We start from the raw sequence: 21,135 nt of genomic DNA, 5'->3' as shown, positions 1-21,135 counted from the left end.
GCCCTGCCGCCCGCCCAGGCTGGCGACAGGAGGCCTCAGGGACCCAGGGGTTGCATAGTCAAGGGCGACCTCGCAGCTCAGGTCAGGCGGGATCCTCCAGGCCCGTAAGTGCTTGGCGCTCCGCCCCAGGTCCCGCTTGATGCTCACAAGGACGTGGCCCCGGAGGCTTAATGTCCCTTGGCCCTAGGTCCCTCGGGCATTACCAACCCTGTCCACTCACGCAGTGCTAGGCACAACCTAGCCGTGGCCGGGCCGGCCCTCCTGCCCGACGGCAGTTGCCCCGAATCCACTGGGAGCCACCATTGTGTTGGCATGGCCCATTACAGCCAGCAAGGCCACACTTGCATCCACGCCAACTGCCGAGCACTGTTCCCGGTGCCTAGTGGTCGGCCGGTTCGGAGAACGAGTCCTGGCCCACGACCCCGCTCCCGCACTCGGCCGTGGCGAAACGGCGGAGGGGGGGCTTTTTCCGGAGGGAGCTGTGGAGAGACACACCGGCAGATAGGTGGCTGCGCCGGGGCTGGGCGCTAGTGGGGGCGGCCAGGTGCAGGTCAAGGGGCTCGCGGGCCGCACGGCCGGCACCCGGGCCTGAGGCGGAGTCTGGGTTCAGGCCAGCCACCCCGGGAGCGGCTGGGATGCGGCTGCCTTCCAGGGCCGCCTTCTGGCCGCCTGGCCGGCCAGGCAGGCGGAGAGCGCCCCCTCTGGCGCGCTGTGGTGGGAGGGGCCGGAGGAGGTGGGGCCTGCAGCGGTGCCCGGCGGGGGCGGGGGCGGGGGCGGGGGCGGAGGCGGCGGGCGACTAAAGGAGAAGGCGGAGCGGGAGGCAAAAAGCCTACAGCACCCGGTATTCCCAGGCGGTCTCCCATCCAAGTACTAACCAGGCCCGACCCTGCTTAGCTTCCGAGATCAGACGAGATCGGGCGCGTTCAGGGTGGTATGGCCGTAGACGCAGGAGGGGCCCGCGCGGTGCCTCTTGAGGCCCAGCTTCGCTGGCGCCTGCGCCTTACCGCCATGCCGGCGGCCAGCCCTCTCCGGCAGGGCCCTGCCGCCCGCCCAGGCAGGCGACAGGAGGCCTCGGGGACCCGGGGGTGGCGGAGTGGTGGGCCACCTCGCAGCCCAGGGCGGGCGGGACGCTCCAGGCCCGTCGGCGCTTGGCGCCCCGCCGCAGATCCCGCTCGACGCTCACAGGGACGCGGCCCCGGAGGCTTCAGGGCCCGGCGGCCGCGGTCCCTTGGGCATCCCCCCCTGCCCGCCCACGCGGAGTTAGGCGCAGCCCGGCCACGGCCGGGCCGGCCCTCCGGCCGGGCAGCAGCTGGCCCGAAGCCACTGGGAGCCACCATGGAGTGGGCACGGCCCCTTAGCCCCAGCAAGGCCCCCCCTTGCCCCCACGCCGCCCGCCGAGCACAGGACCCCGGCCCTGGTGGCCGGCAGGCCCGGAGAAGCGGCCCCGGCCCCCGCCCCCGCTCCCGCCCTCGGCCGTGGCGAAACGGCGGGGGGGGGGCTTTTTCCGGAGGGAGCTGTGGAGAGACACACGGGCAGACAGGGGGCTGCGGCGCGGCTGGGCTCCGGTGGGGGCGGCCAAGTGCAGGTCGAGGGCCTCGCGGGCCGCACGGACGGCACCCCGGCCTGCGGCGGAGTCTGGGTCCGGGCCAGCCACCACGGGAGCGGCTGGGGTGGCGGCTGCCTTCCAGGGCCGCATTCTGGCCGCATGTCCAGCCAGCTCGGCGGGGAGCGATCCCTCCGGCGCGCTGTGTTGGGAGGGACGTGAGGAGGTGAGGCCTGCAGCGGTGCTCAGCGGGGGCGGAGGCGGCCTCGGCCGCGGGCCACTAAATGTCAAGGCGGAGCGGGAGGCAAAAAAGCCTACAGCACTCGGTATTCCCATGTGGTCTCCCATCCAGGTACGAAACAGGCCAGACCCTGATTAGCTTCCGAGATCAGACGAGGTGTGGTGCGTTCAGGGAGGTGTGGCCGTAGAATGCAGCGGGGGCCACGGTGTGCCTCTTGAGGCTTAGCTTCGCTGGTGCTGGCGACTCACCGCCAGCCCGGCAGCCAACCCTCTCCGGCGCGGCCCTGCCGTCCGCCCAGGCAAGCGACAGGAGGCCTCGAGGGCCCGGGGGTGGTGGAGTTGTGGGCGACTTCGCAGCTCAGGTCAGGCGGGACCCTCCAGGCCTGTAGGCGCTTGGCCCTCCGCCCCAGAGCCGCTCAACGCTCACAGGACTTGGCCCCGGAGGCTTAAGGGCCTGTGGCCCTCGGTCCCTTGTGCATTCCCCACCCTGTCAATCCACACAGTGCTAGGCGCAGCCCAGCCACGGCCTGGCCGGCCCGCCTGCCCAACGGCAGTCGGCCCGAAGCCACTGGGAGCCACCATTGAGCCGGCACGGCCCCTTAGACACAGCAACGCCACCCTTGCCCCCACGCCAACTGCCGAGCAAAGTTCCCGGCGCCTGGTGTCTAGCCAGCCCAGCGAACCGGTCCCAGCCCACGACCCCACTCCCACTCTCGGCCGTGGCGAAGTGGCAAAGGGTGGGCTTTTTCCGGAGGGAGCTGTGGAGAGACACACGGGCAGACAGGGGGCTGCGGCGCGGCTGGGCTCCGGTGGGGGCGGCCAAGTGCAGGTCGAGGGCTTCGTGGGCCGCACGGACGGCACCCCGGCCTGCGGCGGAGTCTGGGTCCGGGCCAGCCACCACGGGAGCGGCTGGGGTGGCGGCTGCCTTCCAGGGCCGCCTTCTGGCCGCCTGGCCGGCCAGGCCGGCGCGGAGCGCCCCCTCTGGCGCGCTGTGGTGGGAGGGGCCGGAGGAGGTGGGGCCTGCAGCGCTGCCCGGCGGGGGCGGGGGCGGGGGCGGAGGCGGCGGGCGACTAAAGGAGAAGGCGGAGCGGGAGGCAAGAAGCCTACAGCACCCGGTATTCCCAGGCGGTCTCCCATCCAAGTACTAACCAGGCCCGACCCTGCTTAGCTTCCGAGATCAGACGAGTTCCGGCGCGTTCAGGGTGGTATGGCCGTAGACGTTAAGAGGGGCCCGCGGAGTGCCTCTTGAGGCCCAGCTTCGCTGGCGCTTGCGCCTCCCCGCCAGCCCGGCGGCCAGCCCGCCCCGGCACGGCCCCGCCGCCCGCCCAGGCAGGGCAACGGCGGCCTCGGGTACCAGGGGGGTGGCGGAGGGTTCGGCGACCTCCCAGCCCAGGGCGGGCGGGACCCACCAAACCGTTCGGCGCTTGGCGCCCCGCCCCAGATCCCGCACGTCGCTCACAGGGACGTGGCCCCGGAGGCTTCAGGGCCCGGGGCCCGCGGTCCCTTGGGCCTCCCCTCTGCCCGCCCACGCGGCGCTAGGCGCAGCCCAGCCGCAGCCCGGGCCGGCCCTCCTGCCCGACGGCAGTCGGCCCTTAACCCACTGGGAGCCACCATTGAGTCGGCACGGCCCCTTAGCCCCAGCAAGGCCACCCTTGCCCCCACGCCACCCGCCGAGCACAGGACCCGGCGCCTTGTGGCCGGCCGGCCCGGAGCACCGGCCCCGGCCCCCGCCCCCGCTCCCGCCCCCGGCCGTGGCGAAACGGCGGAGGGGGGGCTTTTTCCGGAGGGAGCTGTGGAGAGACACACCGGCAGATAGGTGGCTGCGCCGGGGCTGGGCGCTAGTGGGGGCGGCCAGGTGCAGGTCAAGGGGCTCGCGGGCCGCACGGCCGGCACCCGGGCCTGAGGCGGAGTCTGGGTTCAGGCCAGCCACCCCGGGAGCGGCTGGGATGCGGCTGCCTTCCAGGGCCGCCTTCTGGCCGCCTGGCCGGCCAGGCAGGCGGAGAGCGCCCCCTCTGGCGCGCTGTGGTGGGAGGGGCCGGAGGAGGTGGGGCCTGCAGCGGTGCCCGGCGGGGGCGGGGGCGGGGGCGGGGGCGGAGGCGGCGGGCGACTAAAGGAGAAGGCGGAGCGGGAGGCAAAAAGCCTACAGCACCCGGTATTCCCAGGCGGTCTCCCATCCAAGTACTAACCAGGCCCGACCCTGCTTAGCTTCCGAGATCAGACGAGATCGGGCGCGTTCAGGGTGGTATGGCCGTAGACGCAGGAGGGGCCCGCGCGGTGCCTCTTGAGGCCCAGCTTCGCTGGCGCCTGCGCCTTACCGCCATGCCGGCGGCCAGCCCTCTCCGGCAGGGCCCTGCCGCCCGCCCAGGCAGGCGACAGGAGGCCTCGGGGACCCGGGGGTGGCGGAGTGGTGGGCCACCTCGCAGCCCAGGGCGGGCGGGACGCTCCAGGCCCGTCGGCGCTTGGCGCCCCGCCGCAGATCCCGCTCGACGCTCACAGGGACGCGGCCCCGGAGGCTTCAGGGCCCGGCGGCCGCGGTCCCTTGGGCATCCCCCCCTGCCCGCCCACGCGGAGTTAGGCGCAGCCCGGCCACGGCCGGGCCGGCCCTCCGGCCGGGCAGCAGCTGGCCCGAAGCCACTGGGAGCCACCATGGAGTGGGCACGGCCCCTTAGCCCCAGCAAGGCCCCCCCTTGCCCCCACGCCGCCCGCCGAGCACAGGACCCCGGCCCTGGTGGCCGGCAGGCCCGGAGAAGCGGCCCCGGCCCCCGCCCCCGCTCCCGCCCCCGGCCGTGGCGAAACGGCGGAGGGGGGGGCTTTTTCCGGAGGGAGCTGTGGAGAGACACACGGGCAGACAGGGGGCTGCGGCGCGGCTGGGCTCCGGTGGGGGCGGCCAAGTGCAGGTCGAGGGCCTCGCGGGCCGCACGGACGGCACCCCGGCCTGCGGCGGAGTCTGGGTCCGGGCCAGCCACCACGGGAGCGGCTGGGGTGGCGGCTGCCTTCCAGGGCCGCATTCTGGCCGCATGTCCAGCCAGCTCGGCGGGGAGCGATCCCTCCGGCGCGCTGTGTTGGGAGGGACGTGAGGAGGTGAGGCCTGCAGCGGTGCTCAGCGGGGGCGGAGGCGGCCTCGGCCGCGGGCCACTAAATGTCAAGGCGGAGCGGGAGGCAAAAAAGCCTACAGCACTCGGTATTCCCATGTGGTCTCCCATCCAGGTACGAAACAGGCCAGACCCTGATTAGCTTCCGAGATCAGACGAGGTGTGGTGCGTTCAGGGAGGTGTGGCCGTAGAATGCAGCGGGGGCCACGGTGTGCCTCTTGAGGCTTAGCTTCGCTGGTGCTGGCGACTCACCGCCAGCCCGGCAGCCAACCCTCTCCGGCGCGGCCCTGCCGTCCGCCCAGGCAAGCGACAGGAGGCCTCGAGGGCCCGGGGGTGGTGGAGTTGTGGGCGACTTCGCAGCTCAGGTCAGGCGGGACCCTCCAGGCCTGTAGGCGCTTGGCCCTCCGCCCCAGAGCCGCTCAACGCTCACAGGACTTGGCCCCGGAGGCTTAAGGGCCTGTGGCCCTCGGTCCCTTGTGCATTCCCCACCCTGTCAATCCACACAGTGCTAGGCGCAGCCCAGCCACGGCCTGGCCGGCCCTCCTGCCCGACGGCAGTCGGCCCTTAACCCACTGGGAGCCACCATTGAGCCGGCACGGCCCCTTAGCCCCAGCAAGGCCACCCTTGCCCCCACGCCACCCGCCGAGCACAGGACCCGGCGCCTGGTGTCTAGCCAGCCCAGCGAACCGGTCCCAGCCCCCGCCCCCGCTCCCGCCCCCGGCCGTGGCGAAACGGCGGAGGGTGGGCTTTTTCCGGAGGGAGCTGTGGAGATACACACGGGCAGACAGGGGGCTGCGGCGCGGCTGGGCTCCGGTGGGGGCGGCCAAGTGCAGGTCGAGGGCTTCGTGGGCCGCACGGACGGCACCCCGGCCTGCGGCGGAGTCTGGGTCCGGGCCAGCCACCACGGGAGCGGCTGGGGTGGCGGCTGCCTTCCAGGGCCGCCTTCTGGCCGCCTGGCCGGCCAGGCCGGCGCGGAGCGCCCCCTCTGGCGCGCTGTGGTGGGAGGGGCCGGAGGAGGTGGGGCCTGCAGCGCTGCTCGGCGGGGGCGGGGGCGGCGGCGGAGGCGGCGGGCGACTAAAGGAGAAGGCGGAGCGGGAGGCAAAAAGCCTACAGCACCCGGTATTCCCAGGCGGTCTCCCATCCAAGTACTAACCAGGCCCGACCCTGCTTAGCTTCCGCGATCAGACGAGATGGGGCACGTTCAGGGTGGTATGGCCTTAGAGGGCAGCCGGGGCCACGGGGTGCCTCTTGAGGCTTTGCTTCGCTGGTGCTGGCGACTTGCTCCCTGCTCGGCGGTCAGCCCTCTTCAGCAAGGCCCTGCCGCCCGCCCAGGCTGGCGACAGGAGGCCTCAGGGACCCAGGGGTTGCATAGTCAAGGGCGACCTCGCAGCTCAGGTCAGGCGGGATCCTCCAGGCCCGTAAGTGCTTGGCGCTCCGCCCCAGGTCCCGCTTGATGCTCACAAGGACGTGGCCCCGGAGGCTTAATGTCCCTTGGCCCTAGGTCCCTCGGGCATTACCAACCCTGTCCACTCACGCAGTGCTAGGCACAACCTAGCCGTGGCCGGGCCGGCCCTCCTGCCCGACGGCAGTTGCCCCGAATCCACTGGGAGCCACCATTGTGTTGGCATGGCCCATTACAGCCAGCAAGGCCACACTTGCATCCACGCCAACTGCCGAGCACTGTTCCCGGTGCCTAGTGGTCGGCCGGTTCGGAGAACGAGTCCTGGCCCACGACCCCGCTCCCGCACTCGGCCGTGGCGAAACGGCGGAGGGGGGGCTTTTTCCGGAGGGAGCTGTGGAGAGACACACCGGCAGATAGGTGGCTGCGCCGGGGCTGGGCGCTAGTGGGGGCGGCCAGGTGCAGGTCAAGGGGCTCGCGGGCCGCACGGCCGGCACCCGGGCCTGAGGCGGAGTCTGGGTTCAGGCCAGCCACCCCGGGAGCGGCTGGGATGCGGCTGCCTTCCAGGGCCGCCTTCTGGCCGCCTGGCCGGCCAGGCAGGCGGAGAGCGCCCCCTCTGGCGCGCTGTGGTGGGAGGGGCCGGAGGAGGTGGGGCCTGCAGCGGTGCCCGGCGGGGGCGGGGGCGGGGGCGGGGGCGGAGGCGGCGGGCGACTAAAGGAGAAGGCGGAGCGGGAGGCAAAAAGCCTACAGCACCCGGTATTCCCAGGCGGTCTCCCATCCAAGTACTAACCAGGCCCGACCCTGCTTAGCTTCCGAGATCAGACGAGATCGGGCGCGTTCAGGGTGGTATGGCCGTAGACGCAGGAGGGGCCCGCGCGGTGCCTCTTGAGGCCCAGCTTCGCTGGCGCCTGCGCCTTACCGCCATGCCGGCGGCCAGCCCTCTCCGGCAGGGCCCTGCCGCCCGCCCAGGCAGGCGACAGGAGGCCTCGGGGACCCGGGGGTGGCGGAGTGGTGGGCCACCTCGCAGCCCAGGGCGGGCGGGACGCTCCAGGCCCGTCGGCGCTTGGCGCCCCGCCGCAGATCCCGCTCGACGCTCACAGGGACGCGGCCCCGGAGGCTTCAGGGCCCGGCGGCCGCGGTCCCTTGGGCATCCCCCCCTGCCCGCCCACGCGGAGTTAGGCGCAGCCCGGCCACGGCCGGGCCGGCCCTCCGGCCGGGCAGCAGCTGGCCCGAAGCCACTGGGAGCCACCATGGAGTGGGCACGGCCCCTTAGCCCCAGCAAGGCCCCCCCTTGCCCCCACGCCGCCCGCCGAGCACAGGACCCCGGCCCTGGTGGCCGGCAGGCCCGGAGAAGCGGCCCCGGCCCCCGCCCCCGCTCCCGCCCTCGGCCGTGGCGAAACGGCGGGGGGGGGGCTTTTTCCGGAGGGAGCTGTGGAGAGACACACGGGCAGACAGGGGGCTGCGGCGCGGCTGGGCTCCGGTGGGGGCGGCCAAGTGCAGGTCGAGGGCCTCGCGGGCCGCACGGACGGCACCCCGGCCTGCGGCGGAGTCTGGGTCCGGGCCAGCCACCACGGGAGCGGCTGGGGTGGCGGCTGCCTTCCAGGGCCGCATTCTGGCCGCATGTCCAGCCAGCTCGGCGGGGAGCGATCCCTCCGGCGCGCTGTGTTGGGAGGGACGTGAGGAGGTGAGGCCTGCAGCGGTGCTCAGCGGGGGCGGAGGCGGCCTCGGCCGCGGGCCACTAAATGTCAAGGCGGAGCGGGAGGCAAAAAAGCCTACAGCACTCGGTATTCCCATGTGGTCTCCCATCCAGGTACGAAACAGGCCAGACCCTGATTAGCTTCCGAGATCAGACGAGGTGTGGTGCGTTCAGGGAGGTGTGGCCGTAGAATGCAGCGGGGGCCACGGTGTGCCTCTTGAGGCTTAGCTTCGCTGGTGCTGGCGACTCACCGCCAGCCCGGCAGCCAACCCTCTCCGGCGCGGCCCTGCCGTCCGCCCAGGCAAGCGACAGGAGGCCTCGAGGGCCCGGGGGTGGTGGAGTTGTGGGCGACTTCGCAGCTCAGGTCAGGCGGGACCCTCCAGGCCTGTAGGCGCTTGGCCCTCCGCCCCAGAGCCGCTCAACGCTCACAGGACTTGGCCCCGGAGGCTTAAGGGCCTGTGGCCCTCGGTCCCTTGTGCATTCCCCACCCTGTCAATCCACACAGTGCTAGGCGCAGCCCAGCCACGGCCTGGCCGGCCCGCCTGCCCAACGGCAGTTGGCCCGAAGCCACTGGGAGCCACCATTGAGCCGGCACGGCCCCTTAGACACAGCAACGCCACCCTTGCCCCCACGCCAACTGCCGAGCAAAGTTCCTGGCGCCTGGTGTCTAGCCAGCCCAGCGAACCGGTCCCAGCCCACGACCCCGCTCCCACTCTCGGCCGTGGCGAAGTGGCAAAGGGTGGGCTTTTTCCGGAGGGAGCTGTGGAGAGACACACGGGCAGACAGGGGGCTGCGGCGCGGCTGGGCTCCGGTGGGGGCGGCCAAGTGCAGGTCGAGGGCTTCGTGGGCCGCACGGACGGCACCCCGGCCTGCGGCGGAGTCTGGGTCCGGGCCAGCCACCACGGGAGCGGCTGGGGTGGCGGCTGCCTTCCAGGGCCGCCTTCTGGCCGCCTGGCCGGCCAGGCCGGCGCGGAGCGCCCCCTCTGGCGCGCTGTGGTGGGAGGGGCCGGAGGAGGTGGGGCCTGCAGCGCTGCCCGGCGGGGGCGGTGGCGGGGGCGGAGGCGGCGGGCGACTAAAGGAGAAGGCGGAGCGGGAGGCAAGAAGCCTACAGCACCCGGTATTCCCAGGCGGTCTCCCATCCAAGTACTAACCAGGCCCGACCCTGCTTAGCTTCCGAGATCAGACGAGTTCCGGCGCGTTCAGGGTGGTATGGCCGTAGACGTTAAGAGGGGCCCGCGGAGTGCCTCTTGAGGCCCAGCTTCGCTGGCGCTTGCGCCTCCCCGCCAGCCCGGCGGCCAGCCCGCCCCGGCACGGCCCCGCCGCCCGCCCAGGCAGGGCAACGGCGGCCTCGGGTACCAGGGGGGTGGCGGAGGGTTCGGCGACCTCCCAGCCCAGGGCGGGCGGGACCCACCAAACCGTTCGGCGCTTGGCGCCCCGCCCCAGATCCCGCACGTCGCTCACAGGGACGTGGCCCCGGAGGCTTCAGGGCCCGGGGCCCGCGGTCCCTTGGGCCTCCCCTCTGCCCGCCCACGCGGCGCTAGGCGCAGCCCAGCCGCAGCCCGGGCCGGCCCTCCTGCCCGACGGCAGTCGGCCCTTAACCCACTGGGAGCCACCATTGAGTCGGCACGGCCCCTTAGCCCCAGCAAGGCCACCCTTGCCCCCACGCCACCCGCCGAGCACAGGACCCGGCGCCTTGTGGCCGGCCGGCCCGGAGCACCGGCCCCGGCCCCCGCCCCCGCTCCCGCCCCCGGCCGTGGCGAAACGGCGGAGGGGGGGCTTTTTCCGGAGGGAGCTGTGGAGAGACACACCGGCAGATAGGTGGCTGCGCCGGGGCTGGGCGCTAGTGGGGGCGGCCAGGTGCAGGTCAAGGGGCTCGCGGGCCGCACGGCCGGCACCCGGGCCTGAGGCGGAGTCTGGGTTCAGGCCAGCCACCCCGGGAGCGGCTGGGATGCGGCTGCCTTCCAGGGCCGCCTTCTGGCCGCCTGGCCGGCCAGGCAGGCGGAGAGCGCCCCCTCTGGCGCGCTGTGGTGGGAGGGGCCGGAGGAGGTGGGGCCTGCAGCGGTGCCCGGCGGGGGCGGGGGCGGGGGCGGGGGCGGAGGCGGCGGGCGACTAAAGGAGAAGGCGGAGCGGGAGGCAAAAAGCCTACAGCACCCGGTATTCCCAGGCGGTCTCCCATCCAAGTACTAACCAGGCCCGACCCTGCTTAGCTTCCGAGATCAGACGAGATCGGGCGCGTTCAGGGTGGTATGGCCGTAGACGCAGGAGGGGCCCGCGCGGTGCCTCTTGAGGCCCAGCTTCACTGGCGCCTGCGCCTTACCGCCATGCCGGCGGCCAGCCCTCTCCGGCAGGGCCCTGCCGCCCGCCCAGGCAGGCGACAGGAGGCCTCGGGGACCCGGGGGTGGCGGAGTGGTGGGCCACCTCGCAGCCCAGGGCGGGCGGGACGCTCCAGGCCCGTCGGCGCTTGGCGCCCCGCCGCAGATCCCGCTCGACGCTCACAGGGACGCGGCCCCGGAGGCTTCAGGGCCCGGCGGCCGCGGTCCCTTGGGCATCCCCCCCTGCCCGCCCACGCGGAGTTAGGCGCAGCCCGGCCACGGCCGGGCCGGCCCTCCGGCCGGGCAGCAGCTGGCCCGAAGCCACTGGGAGCCACCATGGAGTGGGCACGGCCCCTTAGCCCCAGCAAGGGCCCCCTTGCCCCCACGCCGCCCGCCGAGCACAGGACCCCGGCCCTGGTGGCCGGCAGGCCCGGAGAAGCGGCCCCGGCCCCCGCCCCCGCTCCCGCCCCCGGCCGTGGCGAAACGGCGGAGGGGGGGGCTTTTTCCGGAGGGAGCTGTGGAGAGACACACGGGCAGACAGGGGGCTGCGGCGCGGCTGGGCTCCGGTGGGGGCGGCCAAGTGCAGGTCGAGGGCCTCGCGGGCCGCACGGACGGCACCCCGGCCTGCGGCGGAGTCTGGGTCCGGGCCAGCCACCACGGGAGCGGCTGGGGTGGCGGCTGCCTTCCAGGGCCGCATTCTGGCCGCATGTCCAGCCAGCTCGGCGGGGAGCGATCCCTCCGGCGCGCTGTGTTGGGAGGGACGTGAGGAGGTGAGGCCTGCAGCGGTGCTCAGCGGGGGCGGAGGCGGCCTCGGCCGCGGGCCACTAAATGTCAAGGCGGAGCGGGAGGCAAAAAAGCCTACAGCACTCGGTATTCCCATGTGGTCTCCCATCCAGGTACGAAACAGGCCAGACCCTGATTAGCTTCCGAGATCAGACGAGGTGTGGTGCGTTCAGGGAGGTGTGGCCGTAGAATGCAGCGGGGGCCACGGTGTGCCTCTTGAGGCTTAGCTTCGCTGGTGCTGGCGACTCACCGCCAGCCCGGCAGCCAACCCTCTCCGGCGCGGCCCTGCCGTCCGCCCAGGCAAGCGACAGGAGGCCTCGAGGGCCCGGGGGTGGTGGAGTTGTGGGCGACTTCGCAGCTCAGGTCAGGCGGGACCCTCCAGGCCTGTAGGCGCTTGGCCCTCCGCCCCAGAGCCGCTCAACGCTCACAGGACTTGGCCCCGGAGGCTTAAGGGCCTGTGGCCCTCGGTCCCTTGTGCATTCCCCACCCTGTCAATCCACACAGTGCTAGGCGCAGCCCAGCCACGGCCTGGCCGGCCCTCCTGCCCGACGGCAGTCGGCCCTTAACCCACTGGGAGCCACCATTGAGCCGGCACGGCCCCTTAGCCCCAGCAAGGCCACCCTTGCCCCCACGCCACCCGCCGAGCACAGGACCCGGCGCCTGGTGTCTAGCCAGCCCAGCGAACCGGTCCCAGCCCCCGCCCCCGCTCCCGCCCCCGGCCGTGGCGAAACGGCGGAGGGTGGGCTTTTTCCGGAGGGAGCTGTGGAGATACACACGGGCAGACAGGGGGCTGCGGCGCGGCTGGGCTCCGGTGGGGGCGGCCAAGTGCAGGTCGAGGGCTTCGTGGGCCGCACGGACGGCACCCCGGCCTGCGGCGGAGTCTGGGTCCGGGCCAGCCACCACGGGAGCGGCTGGGGTGGCGGCTGCCTTCCAGGGCCGCCTTCTGGCCGCCTGGCCGGCCAGGCCGGCGCGGAGCGCCCCCTCTGGCGCGCTGTGGTGGGAGGGGCCGGAGGAGGTGGGGCCTGCAGCGCTGCTCGGCGGGGGCGGGGGCGGCGGCGGAGGCGGCGGGCGACTAAAGGAGAAGGCGGAGCGGGAGGCAAAAAGCCTACAGCACCCGGTATTCCCAGGCGGTCTCCCATCCAAGTACTAACCAGGCCCGACCCTGCTTAGCTTCCGCGATCAGACGAGATGGGGCACGTTCAGGGTGGTATGGCCTTAGAGGGCAGCCGGGGCCACGGGGTGCCTCTTGAGGCTTTGCTTCGCTGGTGCTGGCGACTTGCTCCCTGCTCGGCGGTCAGCCCTCTTCAGCAAGGCCCTGCCGCCCGCCCAGGCTGGCGACAGGAGGCCTCAGGGACCCAGGGGTTGCATAGTCAAGGGCGACCTCGCAGCTCAGGTCAGGCGGGATCCTCCAGGCCCGTAAGTGCTTGGCGCTCCGCCCCAGGTCCCGCTTGATGCTCACAAGGACGTGGCCCCGGAGGCTTAATGTCCCTTGGCCCTAGGTCCCTCGGGCATTACCAACCCTGTCCACTCACGCAGTGCTAGGCACAACCTAGCCGTGGCCGGGCCGGCCCTCCTGCCCGACGGCAGTTGCCCCGAATCCACTGGGAGCCACCATTGTGTTGGCATGGCCCATTACAGCCAGCAAGGCCACACTTGCATCCACGCCAACTGCCGAGCACTGTTCCCGGTGCCTAGTGGTCGGCCGGTTCGGAGAACGAGTCCTGGCCCACGACCCCGCTCCCGCACTCGGCCGTGGCGAAACGGCGGAGGGGGGGCTTTTTCCGGAGGGAGCTGTGGAGAGACACACCGGCAGATAGGTGGCTGCGCCGGGGCTGGGCGCTAGTGGGGGCGGCCAGGTGCAGGTCAAGGGGCTCGCGGGCCGCACGGCCGGCACCCGGGCCTGAGGCGGAGTCTGGGTTCAGGCCAGCCACCCCGGGAGCGGCTGGGATGCGGCTGCCTTCCAGGGCCGCCTTCTGGCCGCCTGGCCGGCCAGGCAGGCGGAGAGCGCCCCCTCTGGCGCGCTGTGGTGGGAGGGGCCGGAGGAGGTGGGGCCTGCAGCGGTGCCCGGCGGGGGCGGGGGCGGGGGCGGGGGCGGAGGCGGCGGGCGACTAAAGGAGAAGGCGGAGCGGGAGGCAAAAAGCCTACAGCACCCGGTATTCCCAGGCGGTCTCCCATCCAAGTACTAACCAGGCCCGACCCTGCTTAGCTTCCGAGATCAGACGAGATCGGGCGCGTTCAGGGTGGTATGGCCGTAGACGCAGGAGGGGCCCGCGCGGTGCCTCTTGAGGCCCAGCTTCGCTGGCGCCTGCGCCTTACCGCCATGCCGGCGGCCAGCCCTCTCCGGCAGGGCCCTGCCGCCCGCCCAGGCAGGCGACAGGAGGCCTCGGGGACCCGGGGGTGGCGGAGTGGTGGGCCACCTCGCAGCCCAGGGCGGGCGGGACGCTCCAGGCCCGTCGGCGCTTGGCGCCCCGCCGCAGATCCCGCTCGACGCTCACAGGGACGCGGCCCCGGAGGCTTCAGGGCCCGGCGGCCGCGGTCCCTTGGGCATCCCCCCCTGCCCGCCCACGCGGAGTTAGGCGCAGCCCGGCCACGGCCGGGCCGGCCCTCCGGCCGGGCAGCAGCTGGCCCGAAGCCACTGGGAGCCACCATGGAGTGGGCACGGCCCCTTAGCCCCAGCAAGGCCCCCCCTTGCCCCCACGCCGCCCGCCGAGCACAGGACCCCGGCCCTGGTGGCCGGCAGGCCCGGAGAAGCGGCCCCGGCCCCCGCCCCCGCTCCCGCCCTCGGCCGTGGCGAAACGGCGGGGGGGGGGCTTTTTCCGGAGGGAGCTGTGGAGAGACACACGGGCAGACAGGGGGCTGCGGCGCGGCTGGGCTCCGGTGGGGGCGGCCAAGTGCAGGTCGAGGGCCTCGCGGGCCGCACGGACGGCACCCCGGCCTGCGGCGGAGTCTGGGTCCGGGCCAGCCACCACGGGAGCGGCTGGGGTGGCGGCTGCCTTCCAGGGCCGCATTCTGGCCGCATGTCCAGCCAGCTCGGCGGGGAGCGATCCCTCCGGCGCGCTGTGTTGGGAGGGACGTGAGGAGGTGAGGCCTGCAGCGGTGCTCAGCGGGGGCGGAGGCGGCCTCGGCCGCGGGCCACTAAATGTCAAGGCGGAGCGGGAGGCAAAAAAGCCTACAGCACTCGGTATTCCCATGTGGTCTCCCATCCAGGTACGAAACAGGCCAGACCCTGATTAGCTTCCGAGATCAGACGAGGTGTGGTGCGTTCAGGGAGGTGTGGCCGTAGAATGCAGCGGGGGCCACGGTGTGCCTCTTGAGGCTTAGCTTCGCTGGTGCTGGCGACTCACCGCCAGCCCGGCAGCCAACCCTCTCCGGCGCGGCCCTGCCGTCCGCCCAGGCAAGCGACAGGAGGCCTCGAGGGCCCGGGGGTGGTGGAGTTGTGGGCGACTTCGCAGCTCAGGTCAGGCGGGACCCTCCAGGCCTGTAGGCGCTTGGCCCTCCGCCCCAGAGCCGCTCAACGCTCACAGGACTTGGCCCCGGAGGCTTAAGGGCCTGTGGCCCTCGGTCCCTTGTGCATTCCCCACCCTGTCAATCCACACAGTGCTAGGCGCAGCCCAGCCACGGCCTGGCCGGCCCGCCTGCCCAACGGCAGTCGGCCCGAAGCCACTGGGAGCCACCATTGAGCCGGCACGGCCCCTTAGACACAGCAACGCCACCCTTGCCCCCACGCCAACTGCCGAGCAAAGTTCCCGGCGCCTGGTGTCTAGCCAGCCCAGCGAACCGGTCCCAGCCCACGACCCCACTCCCACTCTCGGCCGTGGCGAAGTGGCAAAGGGTGGGCTTTTTCCGGAGGGAGCTGTGGAGAGACACACGGGCAGACAGGGGGCTGCGGCGCGGCTGGGCTCCGGTGGGGGCGGCCAAGTGCAGGTCGAGGGCTTCGTGGGCCGCACGGACGGCACCCCGGCCTGCGGCGGAGTCTGGGTCCGGGCCAGCCACCACGGGAGCGGCTGGGGTGGCGGCTGCCTTCCAGGGCCGCCTTCTGGCCGCCTGGCCGGCCAGGCCGGCGCGGAGCGCCCCCTCTGGCGCGCTGTGGTGGGAGGGGCCGGAGGAGGTGGGGCCTGCAGCGCTGCCCGGCGGGGGCGGGGGCGGGGGCGGAGGCGGCGGGCGACTAAAGGAGAAGGCGGAGCGGGAGGCAAGAAGCCTACAGCACCCGGTATTCCCAGGCGGTCTCCCATCCAAGTACTAACCAGGCCCGACCCTGCTTAGCTTCCGAGATCAGACGAGTTCCGGCGCGTTCAGGGTGGTATGGCCGTAGACGTTAAGAGGGGCCCGCGGAGTGCCTCTTGAGGCCCAGCTTCGCTGGCGCTTGCGCCTCCCCGCCAGCCCGGCGGCCAGCCCGCCCCGGCACGGCCCCGCCGCCCGCCCAGGCAGGGCAACGGCGGCCTCGGGTACCAGGGGGGTGGCGGAGGGTTCGGCGACCTCCCAGCCCAGGGCGGGCGGGACCCACCAAACCGTTCGGCGCTTGGCGCCCCGCCCCAGATCCCGCACGTCGCTCACAGGGACGTGGCCCCGGAGGCTTCAGGGCCCGGGGCCCGCGGTCCCTTGGGCCTCCCCTCTGCCCGCCCACGCGGCGCTAGGCGCAGCCCAGCCGCAGCCCGGGCCGGCCCTCCTGCCCGACGGCAGTCGGCCCTTAACCCACTGGGAGCCACCATTGAGTCGGCACGGCCCCTTAGCCCCAGCAAGGCCACCCTTGCCCCCACGCCACCCGCCGAGCACAGGACCCGGCGCCTTGTGGCCGGCCAGCCCGGAGCACCGGCCCCGGCCCCCGCCCCCGCTCCCGCCCCCGGCCGTGGCGAAACGGCGGAGGGGGGGCTTTTTCCGGAGGGAGCTGTGGAGAGACACACCGGCAGATAGGTGGCTGCGCCGGGGCTGGGCGCTAGTGGGGGCGGCCAGGTGCAGGTCAAGGGGCTCGCGGGCCGCACGGCCGGCACCCGGGCCTGAGGCGGAGTCTGGGTTCAGGCCAGCCACCCCGGGAGCGGCTGGGATGCGGCTGCCTTCCAGGGCCGCCTTCTGGCCGCCTGGCCGGCCAGGCAGGCGGAGAGCGCCCCCTCTGGCGCGCTGTGGTGGGAGGGGCCGGAGGAGGTGGGGCCTGCAGCGGTGCCCGGCGGGGGCGGGGGCGGGGGCGGGGGCGGAGGCGGCGGGCGACTAAAGGAGAAGGCGGAGCGGGAGGCAAAAAGCCTACAGCACCCGGTATTCCCAGGCGGTCTCCCATCCAAGTACTAACCAGGCCCGACCCTGCTTAGCTTCCGAGATCAGACGAGATCGGGCGCGTTCAGGGTGGTATGGCCGTAGACGCAGGAGGGGCCCGCGCGGTGCCTCTTGAGGCCCAGCTTCGCTGGCGCCTGCGCCTTACCGCCATGCCGGCGGCCAGCCCTCTCCGGCAGGGCCCTGCCGCCCGCCCAGGCAGGCGACAGGAGGCCTCGGGGACCCGGGGGTGGCGGAGTGGTGGGCCACCTCGCAGCCCAGGGCGGGCGGGACGCTCCAGGCCCGTCGGCGCTTGGCGCCCCGCCGCAGATCCCGCTCGACGCTCACAGGGACGCGGCCCCGGAGGCTTCAGGGCCCGGCGGCCGCGGTCCCTTGGGCATCCCCCCCTGCCCGCCCACGCGGAGTTAGGCGCAGCCCGGCCACGGCCGGGCCGGCCCTCCGGCCGGGCAGCAGCTGGCCCGAAGCCACTGGGAGCCACCATGGAGTGGGCACGGCCCCTTAGCCCCAGCAAGGCCCCCCCTTGCCCCCACGCCGCCCGCCGAGCACAGGACCCCGGCCCTGGTGGCCGGCAGGCCCGGAGAAGCGGCCCCGGCCCCCGCCCCCGCTCCCGCCCCCGGCCGTGGCGAAACGGCGGAGGGGGGGGCTTTTTCCGGAGGGAGCTGTGGAGAGACACACGGGCAGACAGGGGGCTGCGGCGCGGCTGGGCTCCGGTGGGGGCGGCCAAGTGCAGGTCGAGGGCCTCGCGGGCCGCACGGACGGCACCCCGGCCTGCGGCGGAGTCTGGGTCCGGGCCAGCCACCACGGGAGCGGCTGGGGTGGCGGCTGCCTTCCAGGGCCGCATTCTGGCCGCATGTCCAGCCAGCTCGGCGGGGAGCGATCCCTCCGGCGCGCTGTGTTGGGAGGGACGTGAGGAGGTGAGGCCTGCAGCGGTGCTCAGCGGGGGCGGAGGCGGCCTCGGCCGCGGGCCACTAAATGTCAAGGCGGAGCGGGAGGCAAAAAAGCCTACAGCACTCGGTATTCCCATGTGGTCTCCCATCCAGGTACGAAACAGGCCAGACCCTGATTAGCTTCCGAGATCAGACGAGGTGTGGTGCGTTCAGGGAGGTGTGGCCGTAGAATGCAGCGGGGGCCACGGTGTGCCTCTTGAGGCTTAGCTTCGCTGGTGCTGGCGACTCACCGCCAGCCCGGCAGCCAACCCTCTCCGGCGCGGCCCTGCCGTCCGCCCAGGCAAGCGACAGGAGGCCTCGAGGGCCCGGGGGTGGTGGAGTTGTGGGCGACTTCGCAGCTCAGGTCAGGCGGGACCCTCCAGGCCTGTAGGCGCTTGGCCCTCCGCCCCAGAGCCGCTCAACGCTCACAGGACTTGGCCCCGGAGGCTTAAGGGCCTGTGGCCCTCGGTCCCTTGTGCATTCCCCACCCTGTCAATCCACACAGTGCTAGGCGCAGCCCAGCCACGGCCTGGCCGGCCCTCCTGCCCGACGGCAGTCGGCCCTTAACCCACTGGGAGCCACCATTGAGCCGGCACGGCCCCTTAGCCCCAGCAAGGCCACCCTTGCCCCCACGCCACCCGCCGAGCACAGGACCCGGCGCCTGGTGTCTAGCCAGCCCAGCGAACCGGTCCCAGCCCCCGCCCCCGCTCCCGCCCCCGGCCGTGGCGAAACGGCGGAGGGTGGGCTTTTTCCGGAGGGAGCTGTGGAGATACACACGGGCAGACAGGGGGCTGCGGCGCGGCTGGGCTCCGGTGGGGGCGGCCAAGTGCAGGTCGAGGGCTTCGTGGGCCGCACGGACGGCACCCCGGCCTGCGGCGGAGTCTGGGTCCGGGCCAGCCACCACGGGAGCGGCTGGGGTGGCGGCTGCCTTCCAGGGCCGCCTTCTGGCCGCCTGGCCGGCCAGGCCGGCGCGGAGCGCCCCCTCTGGCGCGCTGTGGTGGGAGGGGCCGGAGGAGGTGGGGCCTGCAGCGCTGCTCGGCGGGGGCGGGGGCGGCGGCGGAGGCGGCGGGCGACTAAAGGAGAAGGCGGAGCGGGAGGCAAAAAGCCTACAGCACCCGGTATTCCCAGGCGGTCTCCCATCCAAGTACTAACCAGGCCCGACCCTGCTTAGCTTCCGCGATCAGACGAGATGGGGCACGTTCAGGGTGGTATGGCCTTAGAGGGCAGCCGGGGCCACGGGGTGCCTCTTGAGGCTTTGCTTCGCTGGTGCTGGCGACTTGCTCCCTGCTCGGCGGTCAGCCCTCTTCAGCAAGGCCCTGCCGCCCGCCCAGGCTGGCGACAGGAGGCCTCAGGGACCCAGGGGTTGCATAGTCAAGGGCGACCTCGCAGCTCAGGTCAGGCGGGATCCTCCAGGCCCGTAAGTGCTTGGCGCTCCGCCCCAGGTCCCGCTTGATGCTCACAAGGACGTGGCCCCGGAGGCTTAATGTCCCTTGGCCCTAGGTCCCTCGGGCATTACCAACCCTGTCCACTCACGCAGTGCTAGGCACAACCTAGCCGTGGCCGGGCCGGCCCTCCTGCCCGACGGCAGTTGCCCCGAATCCACTGGGAGCCACCATTGTGTTGGCATGGCCCATTACAGCCAGCAAGGCCACACTTGCATCCACGCCAACTGCCGAGCACTGTTCCCGGTGCCTAGTGGTCGGCCGGTTCGGAGAACGAGTCCTGGCCCACGACCCCGCTCCCGCACTCGGCCGTGGCGAAACGGCGGAGGGGGGGCTTTTTCCGGAGGGAGCTGTGGAGAGACACACCGGCAGATAGGTGGCTGCGCCGGGGCTGGGCGCTAGTGGGGGCGGCCAGGTGCAGGTCAAGGGGCTCGCGGGCCGCACGGCCGGCACCCGGGCCTGAGGCGGAGTCTGGGTTCAGGCCAGCCACCCCGGGAGCGGCTGGGATGCGGCTGCCTTCCAGGGCCGCCTTCTGGCCGCCTGGCCGGCCAGGCAGGCGGAGAGCGCCCCCTCTGGCGCGCTGTGGTGGGAGGGGCCGGAGGAGGTGGGGCCTGCAGCGGTGCCCGGCGGGGGCGGGGGCGGGGGCGGGGGCGGAGGCGGCGGGCGACTAAAGGAGAAGGCGGAGCGGGAGGCAAAAAGCCTACAGCACCCGGTATTCCCAGGCGGTCTCCCATCCAAGTACTAACCAGGCCCGACCCTGCTTAGCTTCCGAGATCAGACGAGATCGGGCGCGTTCAGGGTGGTATGGCCGTAGACGCAGGAGGGGCCCGCGCGGTGCCTCTTGAGGCCCAGCTTCGCTGGCGCCTGCGCCTTACCGCCATGCCGGCGGCCAGCCCTCTCCGGCAGGGCCCTGCCGCCCGCCCAGGCAGGCGACAGGAGGCCTCGGGGACCCGGGGGTGGCGGAGTGGTGGGCCACCTCGCAGCCCAGGGCGGGCGGGACGCTCCAGGCCCGTCGGCGCTTGGCGCCCCGCCGCAGATCCCGCTCGACGCTCACAGGGACGCGGCCCCGGAGGCTTCAGGGCCCGGCGGCCGCGGTCCCTTGGGCATCCCCCCCTGCCCGCCCACGCGGAGTTAGGCGCAGCCCGGCCACGGCCGGGCCGGCCCTCCGGCCGGGCAGCAGCTGGCCCGAAGCCACTGGGAGCCACCATGGAGTGGGCACGGCCCCTTAGCCCCAGCAAGGCCCCCCCTTGCCCCCACGCCGCCCGCCGAGCACAGGACCCCGGCCCTGGTGGCCGGCAGGCCCGGAGAAGCGGCCCCGGCCCCCGCCCCCGCTCCCGCCCTCGGCCGTGGCGAAACGGCGGGGGGGGGGCTTTTTCCGGAGGGAGCTGTGGAGAGACACACGGGCAGACAGGGGGCTGCGGCGCGGCTGGGCTCCGGTGGGGGCGGCCAAGTGCAGGTCGAGGGCCTCGCGGGCCGCACGGACGGCACCCCGGCCTGCGGCGGAGTCTGGGTCCGGGCCAGCCACCACAGGAGCGGCTGGGGTGGCGGCTGCCTTCCAGGGCCGCATTCTGGCCGCATGTCCAGCCAGCTCGGCGGGGAGCGATCCCTCCGGCGCGCTGTGTTGGGAGGGACGTGAGGAGGTGAGGCCTGCAGCGGTGCTCAGCGGGGGCGGAGGCGGCCTCGGCCGCGGGCCACTAAATGTCAAGGCGGAGCGGGAGGCAAAAAAGCCTACAGCACTCGGTATTCCCATGTGGTCTCCCATCCAGGTACGAAACAGGCCAGACCCTGATTAGCTTCCGAGATCAGACGAGGTGTGGTGCGTTCAGGGAGGTGTGGCCGTAGAATGCAGCGGGGGCCACGGTGTGCCTCTTGAGGCTTAGCTTCGCTGGTGCTGGCGACTCACCGCCAGCCCGGCAGCCAACCCTCTCCGGCGCGGCCCTGCCGTCCGCCCAGGCAAGCGACAGGAGGCCTCGAGGGCCCGGGGGTGGTGGAGTTGTGGGCGACTTCGCAGCTCAGGTCAGGCGGGACCCTCCAGGCCTGTAGGCGCTTGGCCCTCCGCCCCAGAGCCGCTCAACGCTCACAGGACTTGGCCCCGGAGGCTTAAGGGCCTGTGGCCCTCGGTCCCTTGTGCATTCCCCACCCTGTCAATCCACACAGTGCTAGGCGCAGCCCAGCCACGGCCTGGCCGGCCCGCCTGCCCAACGGCAGTTGGCCCGAAGCCACTGGGAGCCACCATTGAGCCAGCACGGCCCCTTAGACACAGCAACGCCACCCTTGCCCCCACGCCAACTGCCGAGCAAAGTTCCTGGCGCCTGGTGTCTAGCCAGCCCAGCGAACCGGTCCCAGCCCACGACCCCGCTCCCACTCTCGGCCGTGGCGAAGTGGCAAAGGGTGGGCTTTTTCCGGAGGGAGCTGTGGAGAGACACACGGGCAGACAGGG

The 21,135-nt window shown here is 73.2% G+C and overlaps 10 non-coding genes and 10 pseudogenes across 10 annotated transcripts; all 20 read right to left on the bottom strand.

Annotated features, from left to right (window-relative positions):
• Positions 1–826: 826 nt before the first annotated feature.
• LOC133101903 (5S ribosomal RNA) lies at positions 827–945 on the bottom strand. The gene has a single exon (XR_009702785.1). It is a non-coding gene; the product is annotated as a 5S ribosomal RNA (ribosomal RNA).
• Positions 946–1,854: 909 nt separating this feature from the next.
• On the bottom strand, positions 1,855–1,973 carry LOC133076948 (5S ribosomal RNA; annotated as a pseudogene).
• A 910-nt stretch (positions 1,974–2,883) lies between these two features.
• Positions 2,884–3,002, bottom strand: LOC133104851 (5S ribosomal RNA). The gene has a single exon (XR_009703751.1). It is a non-coding gene; the product is annotated as a 5S ribosomal RNA (ribosomal RNA).
• Positions 3,003–3,920: 918 nt separating this feature from the next.
• On the bottom strand, positions 3,921–4,039 carry LOC133101892 (5S ribosomal RNA). Its single transcript, XR_009702784.1, has one exon. It is a non-coding gene; the product is annotated as a 5S ribosomal RNA (ribosomal RNA).
• Positions 4,040–4,949: 910 nt separating this feature from the next.
• LOC133076944 (5S ribosomal RNA) lies at positions 4,950–5,068 on the bottom strand (annotated as a pseudogene).
• Positions 5,069–5,979: 911 nt separating this feature from the next.
• Positions 5,980–6,098, bottom strand: LOC133105421 (5S ribosomal RNA; annotated as a pseudogene).
• Positions 6,099–7,015: 917 nt separating this feature from the next.
• On the bottom strand, positions 7,016–7,134 carry LOC133101881 (5S ribosomal RNA). The gene has a single exon (XR_009702773.1). It is a non-coding gene; the product is annotated as a 5S ribosomal RNA (ribosomal RNA).
• Positions 7,135–8,043: 909 nt separating this feature from the next.
• On the bottom strand, positions 8,044–8,162 carry LOC133076941 (5S ribosomal RNA; annotated as a pseudogene).
• A 910-nt stretch (positions 8,163–9,072) lies between these two features.
• Positions 9,073–9,191, bottom strand: LOC133104845 (5S ribosomal RNA). Its single transcript, XR_009703750.1, has one exon. It is a non-coding gene; the product is annotated as a 5S ribosomal RNA (ribosomal RNA).
• Positions 9,192–10,109: 918 nt separating this feature from the next.
• On the bottom strand, positions 10,110–10,228 carry LOC133101870 (5S ribosomal RNA). The gene has a single exon (XR_009702762.1). It is a non-coding gene; the product is annotated as a 5S ribosomal RNA (ribosomal RNA).
• Positions 10,229–11,137: 909 nt separating this feature from the next.
• Positions 11,138–11,256, bottom strand: LOC133076934 (5S ribosomal RNA; annotated as a pseudogene).
• A 911-nt stretch (positions 11,257–12,167) lies between these two features.
• Positions 12,168–12,286, bottom strand: LOC133105417 (5S ribosomal RNA; annotated as a pseudogene).
• Positions 12,287–13,203: 917 nt separating this feature from the next.
• Positions 13,204–13,322, bottom strand: LOC133101859 (5S ribosomal RNA). The gene has a single exon (XR_009702751.1). It is a non-coding gene; the product is annotated as a 5S ribosomal RNA (ribosomal RNA).
• A 909-nt stretch (positions 13,323–14,231) lies between these two features.
• Positions 14,232–14,350, bottom strand: LOC133076926 (5S ribosomal RNA; annotated as a pseudogene).
• A 910-nt stretch (positions 14,351–15,260) lies between these two features.
• Positions 15,261–15,379, bottom strand: LOC133104840 (5S ribosomal RNA). Its single transcript, XR_009703748.1, has one exon. It is a non-coding gene; the product is annotated as a 5S ribosomal RNA (ribosomal RNA).
• Positions 15,380–16,297: 918 nt separating this feature from the next.
• On the bottom strand, positions 16,298–16,416 carry LOC133101848 (5S ribosomal RNA). The gene has a single exon (XR_009702741.1). It is a non-coding gene; the product is annotated as a 5S ribosomal RNA (ribosomal RNA).
• Positions 16,417–17,326: 910 nt separating this feature from the next.
• Positions 17,327–17,445, bottom strand: LOC133076921 (5S ribosomal RNA; annotated as a pseudogene).
• Positions 17,446–18,356: 911 nt separating this feature from the next.
• Positions 18,357–18,475, bottom strand: LOC133105411 (5S ribosomal RNA; annotated as a pseudogene).
• Positions 18,476–19,392: 917 nt separating this feature from the next.
• LOC133101826 (5S ribosomal RNA) lies at positions 19,393–19,511 on the bottom strand. The gene has a single exon (XR_009702722.1). It is a non-coding gene; the product is annotated as a 5S ribosomal RNA (ribosomal RNA).
• Positions 19,512–20,420: 909 nt separating this feature from the next.
• LOC133076917 (5S ribosomal RNA) lies at positions 20,421–20,539 on the bottom strand (annotated as a pseudogene).
• Positions 20,540–21,135: the final 596 nt, after the last annotated feature.

The sequence above is a fragment of the Eubalaena glacialis genome, chromosome 1 (assembly GCF_028564815.1).
Source record: "Eubalaena glacialis isolate mEubGla1 chromosome 1, mEubGla1.1.hap2.+ XY, whole genome shotgun sequence".
Taxonomy (NCBI): Eukaryota; Metazoa; Chordata; class Mammalia; order Artiodactyla; family Balaenidae; genus Eubalaena; species Eubalaena glacialis.
This window is presented reverse-complemented; position numbering and strand designations above follow the sequence as displayed.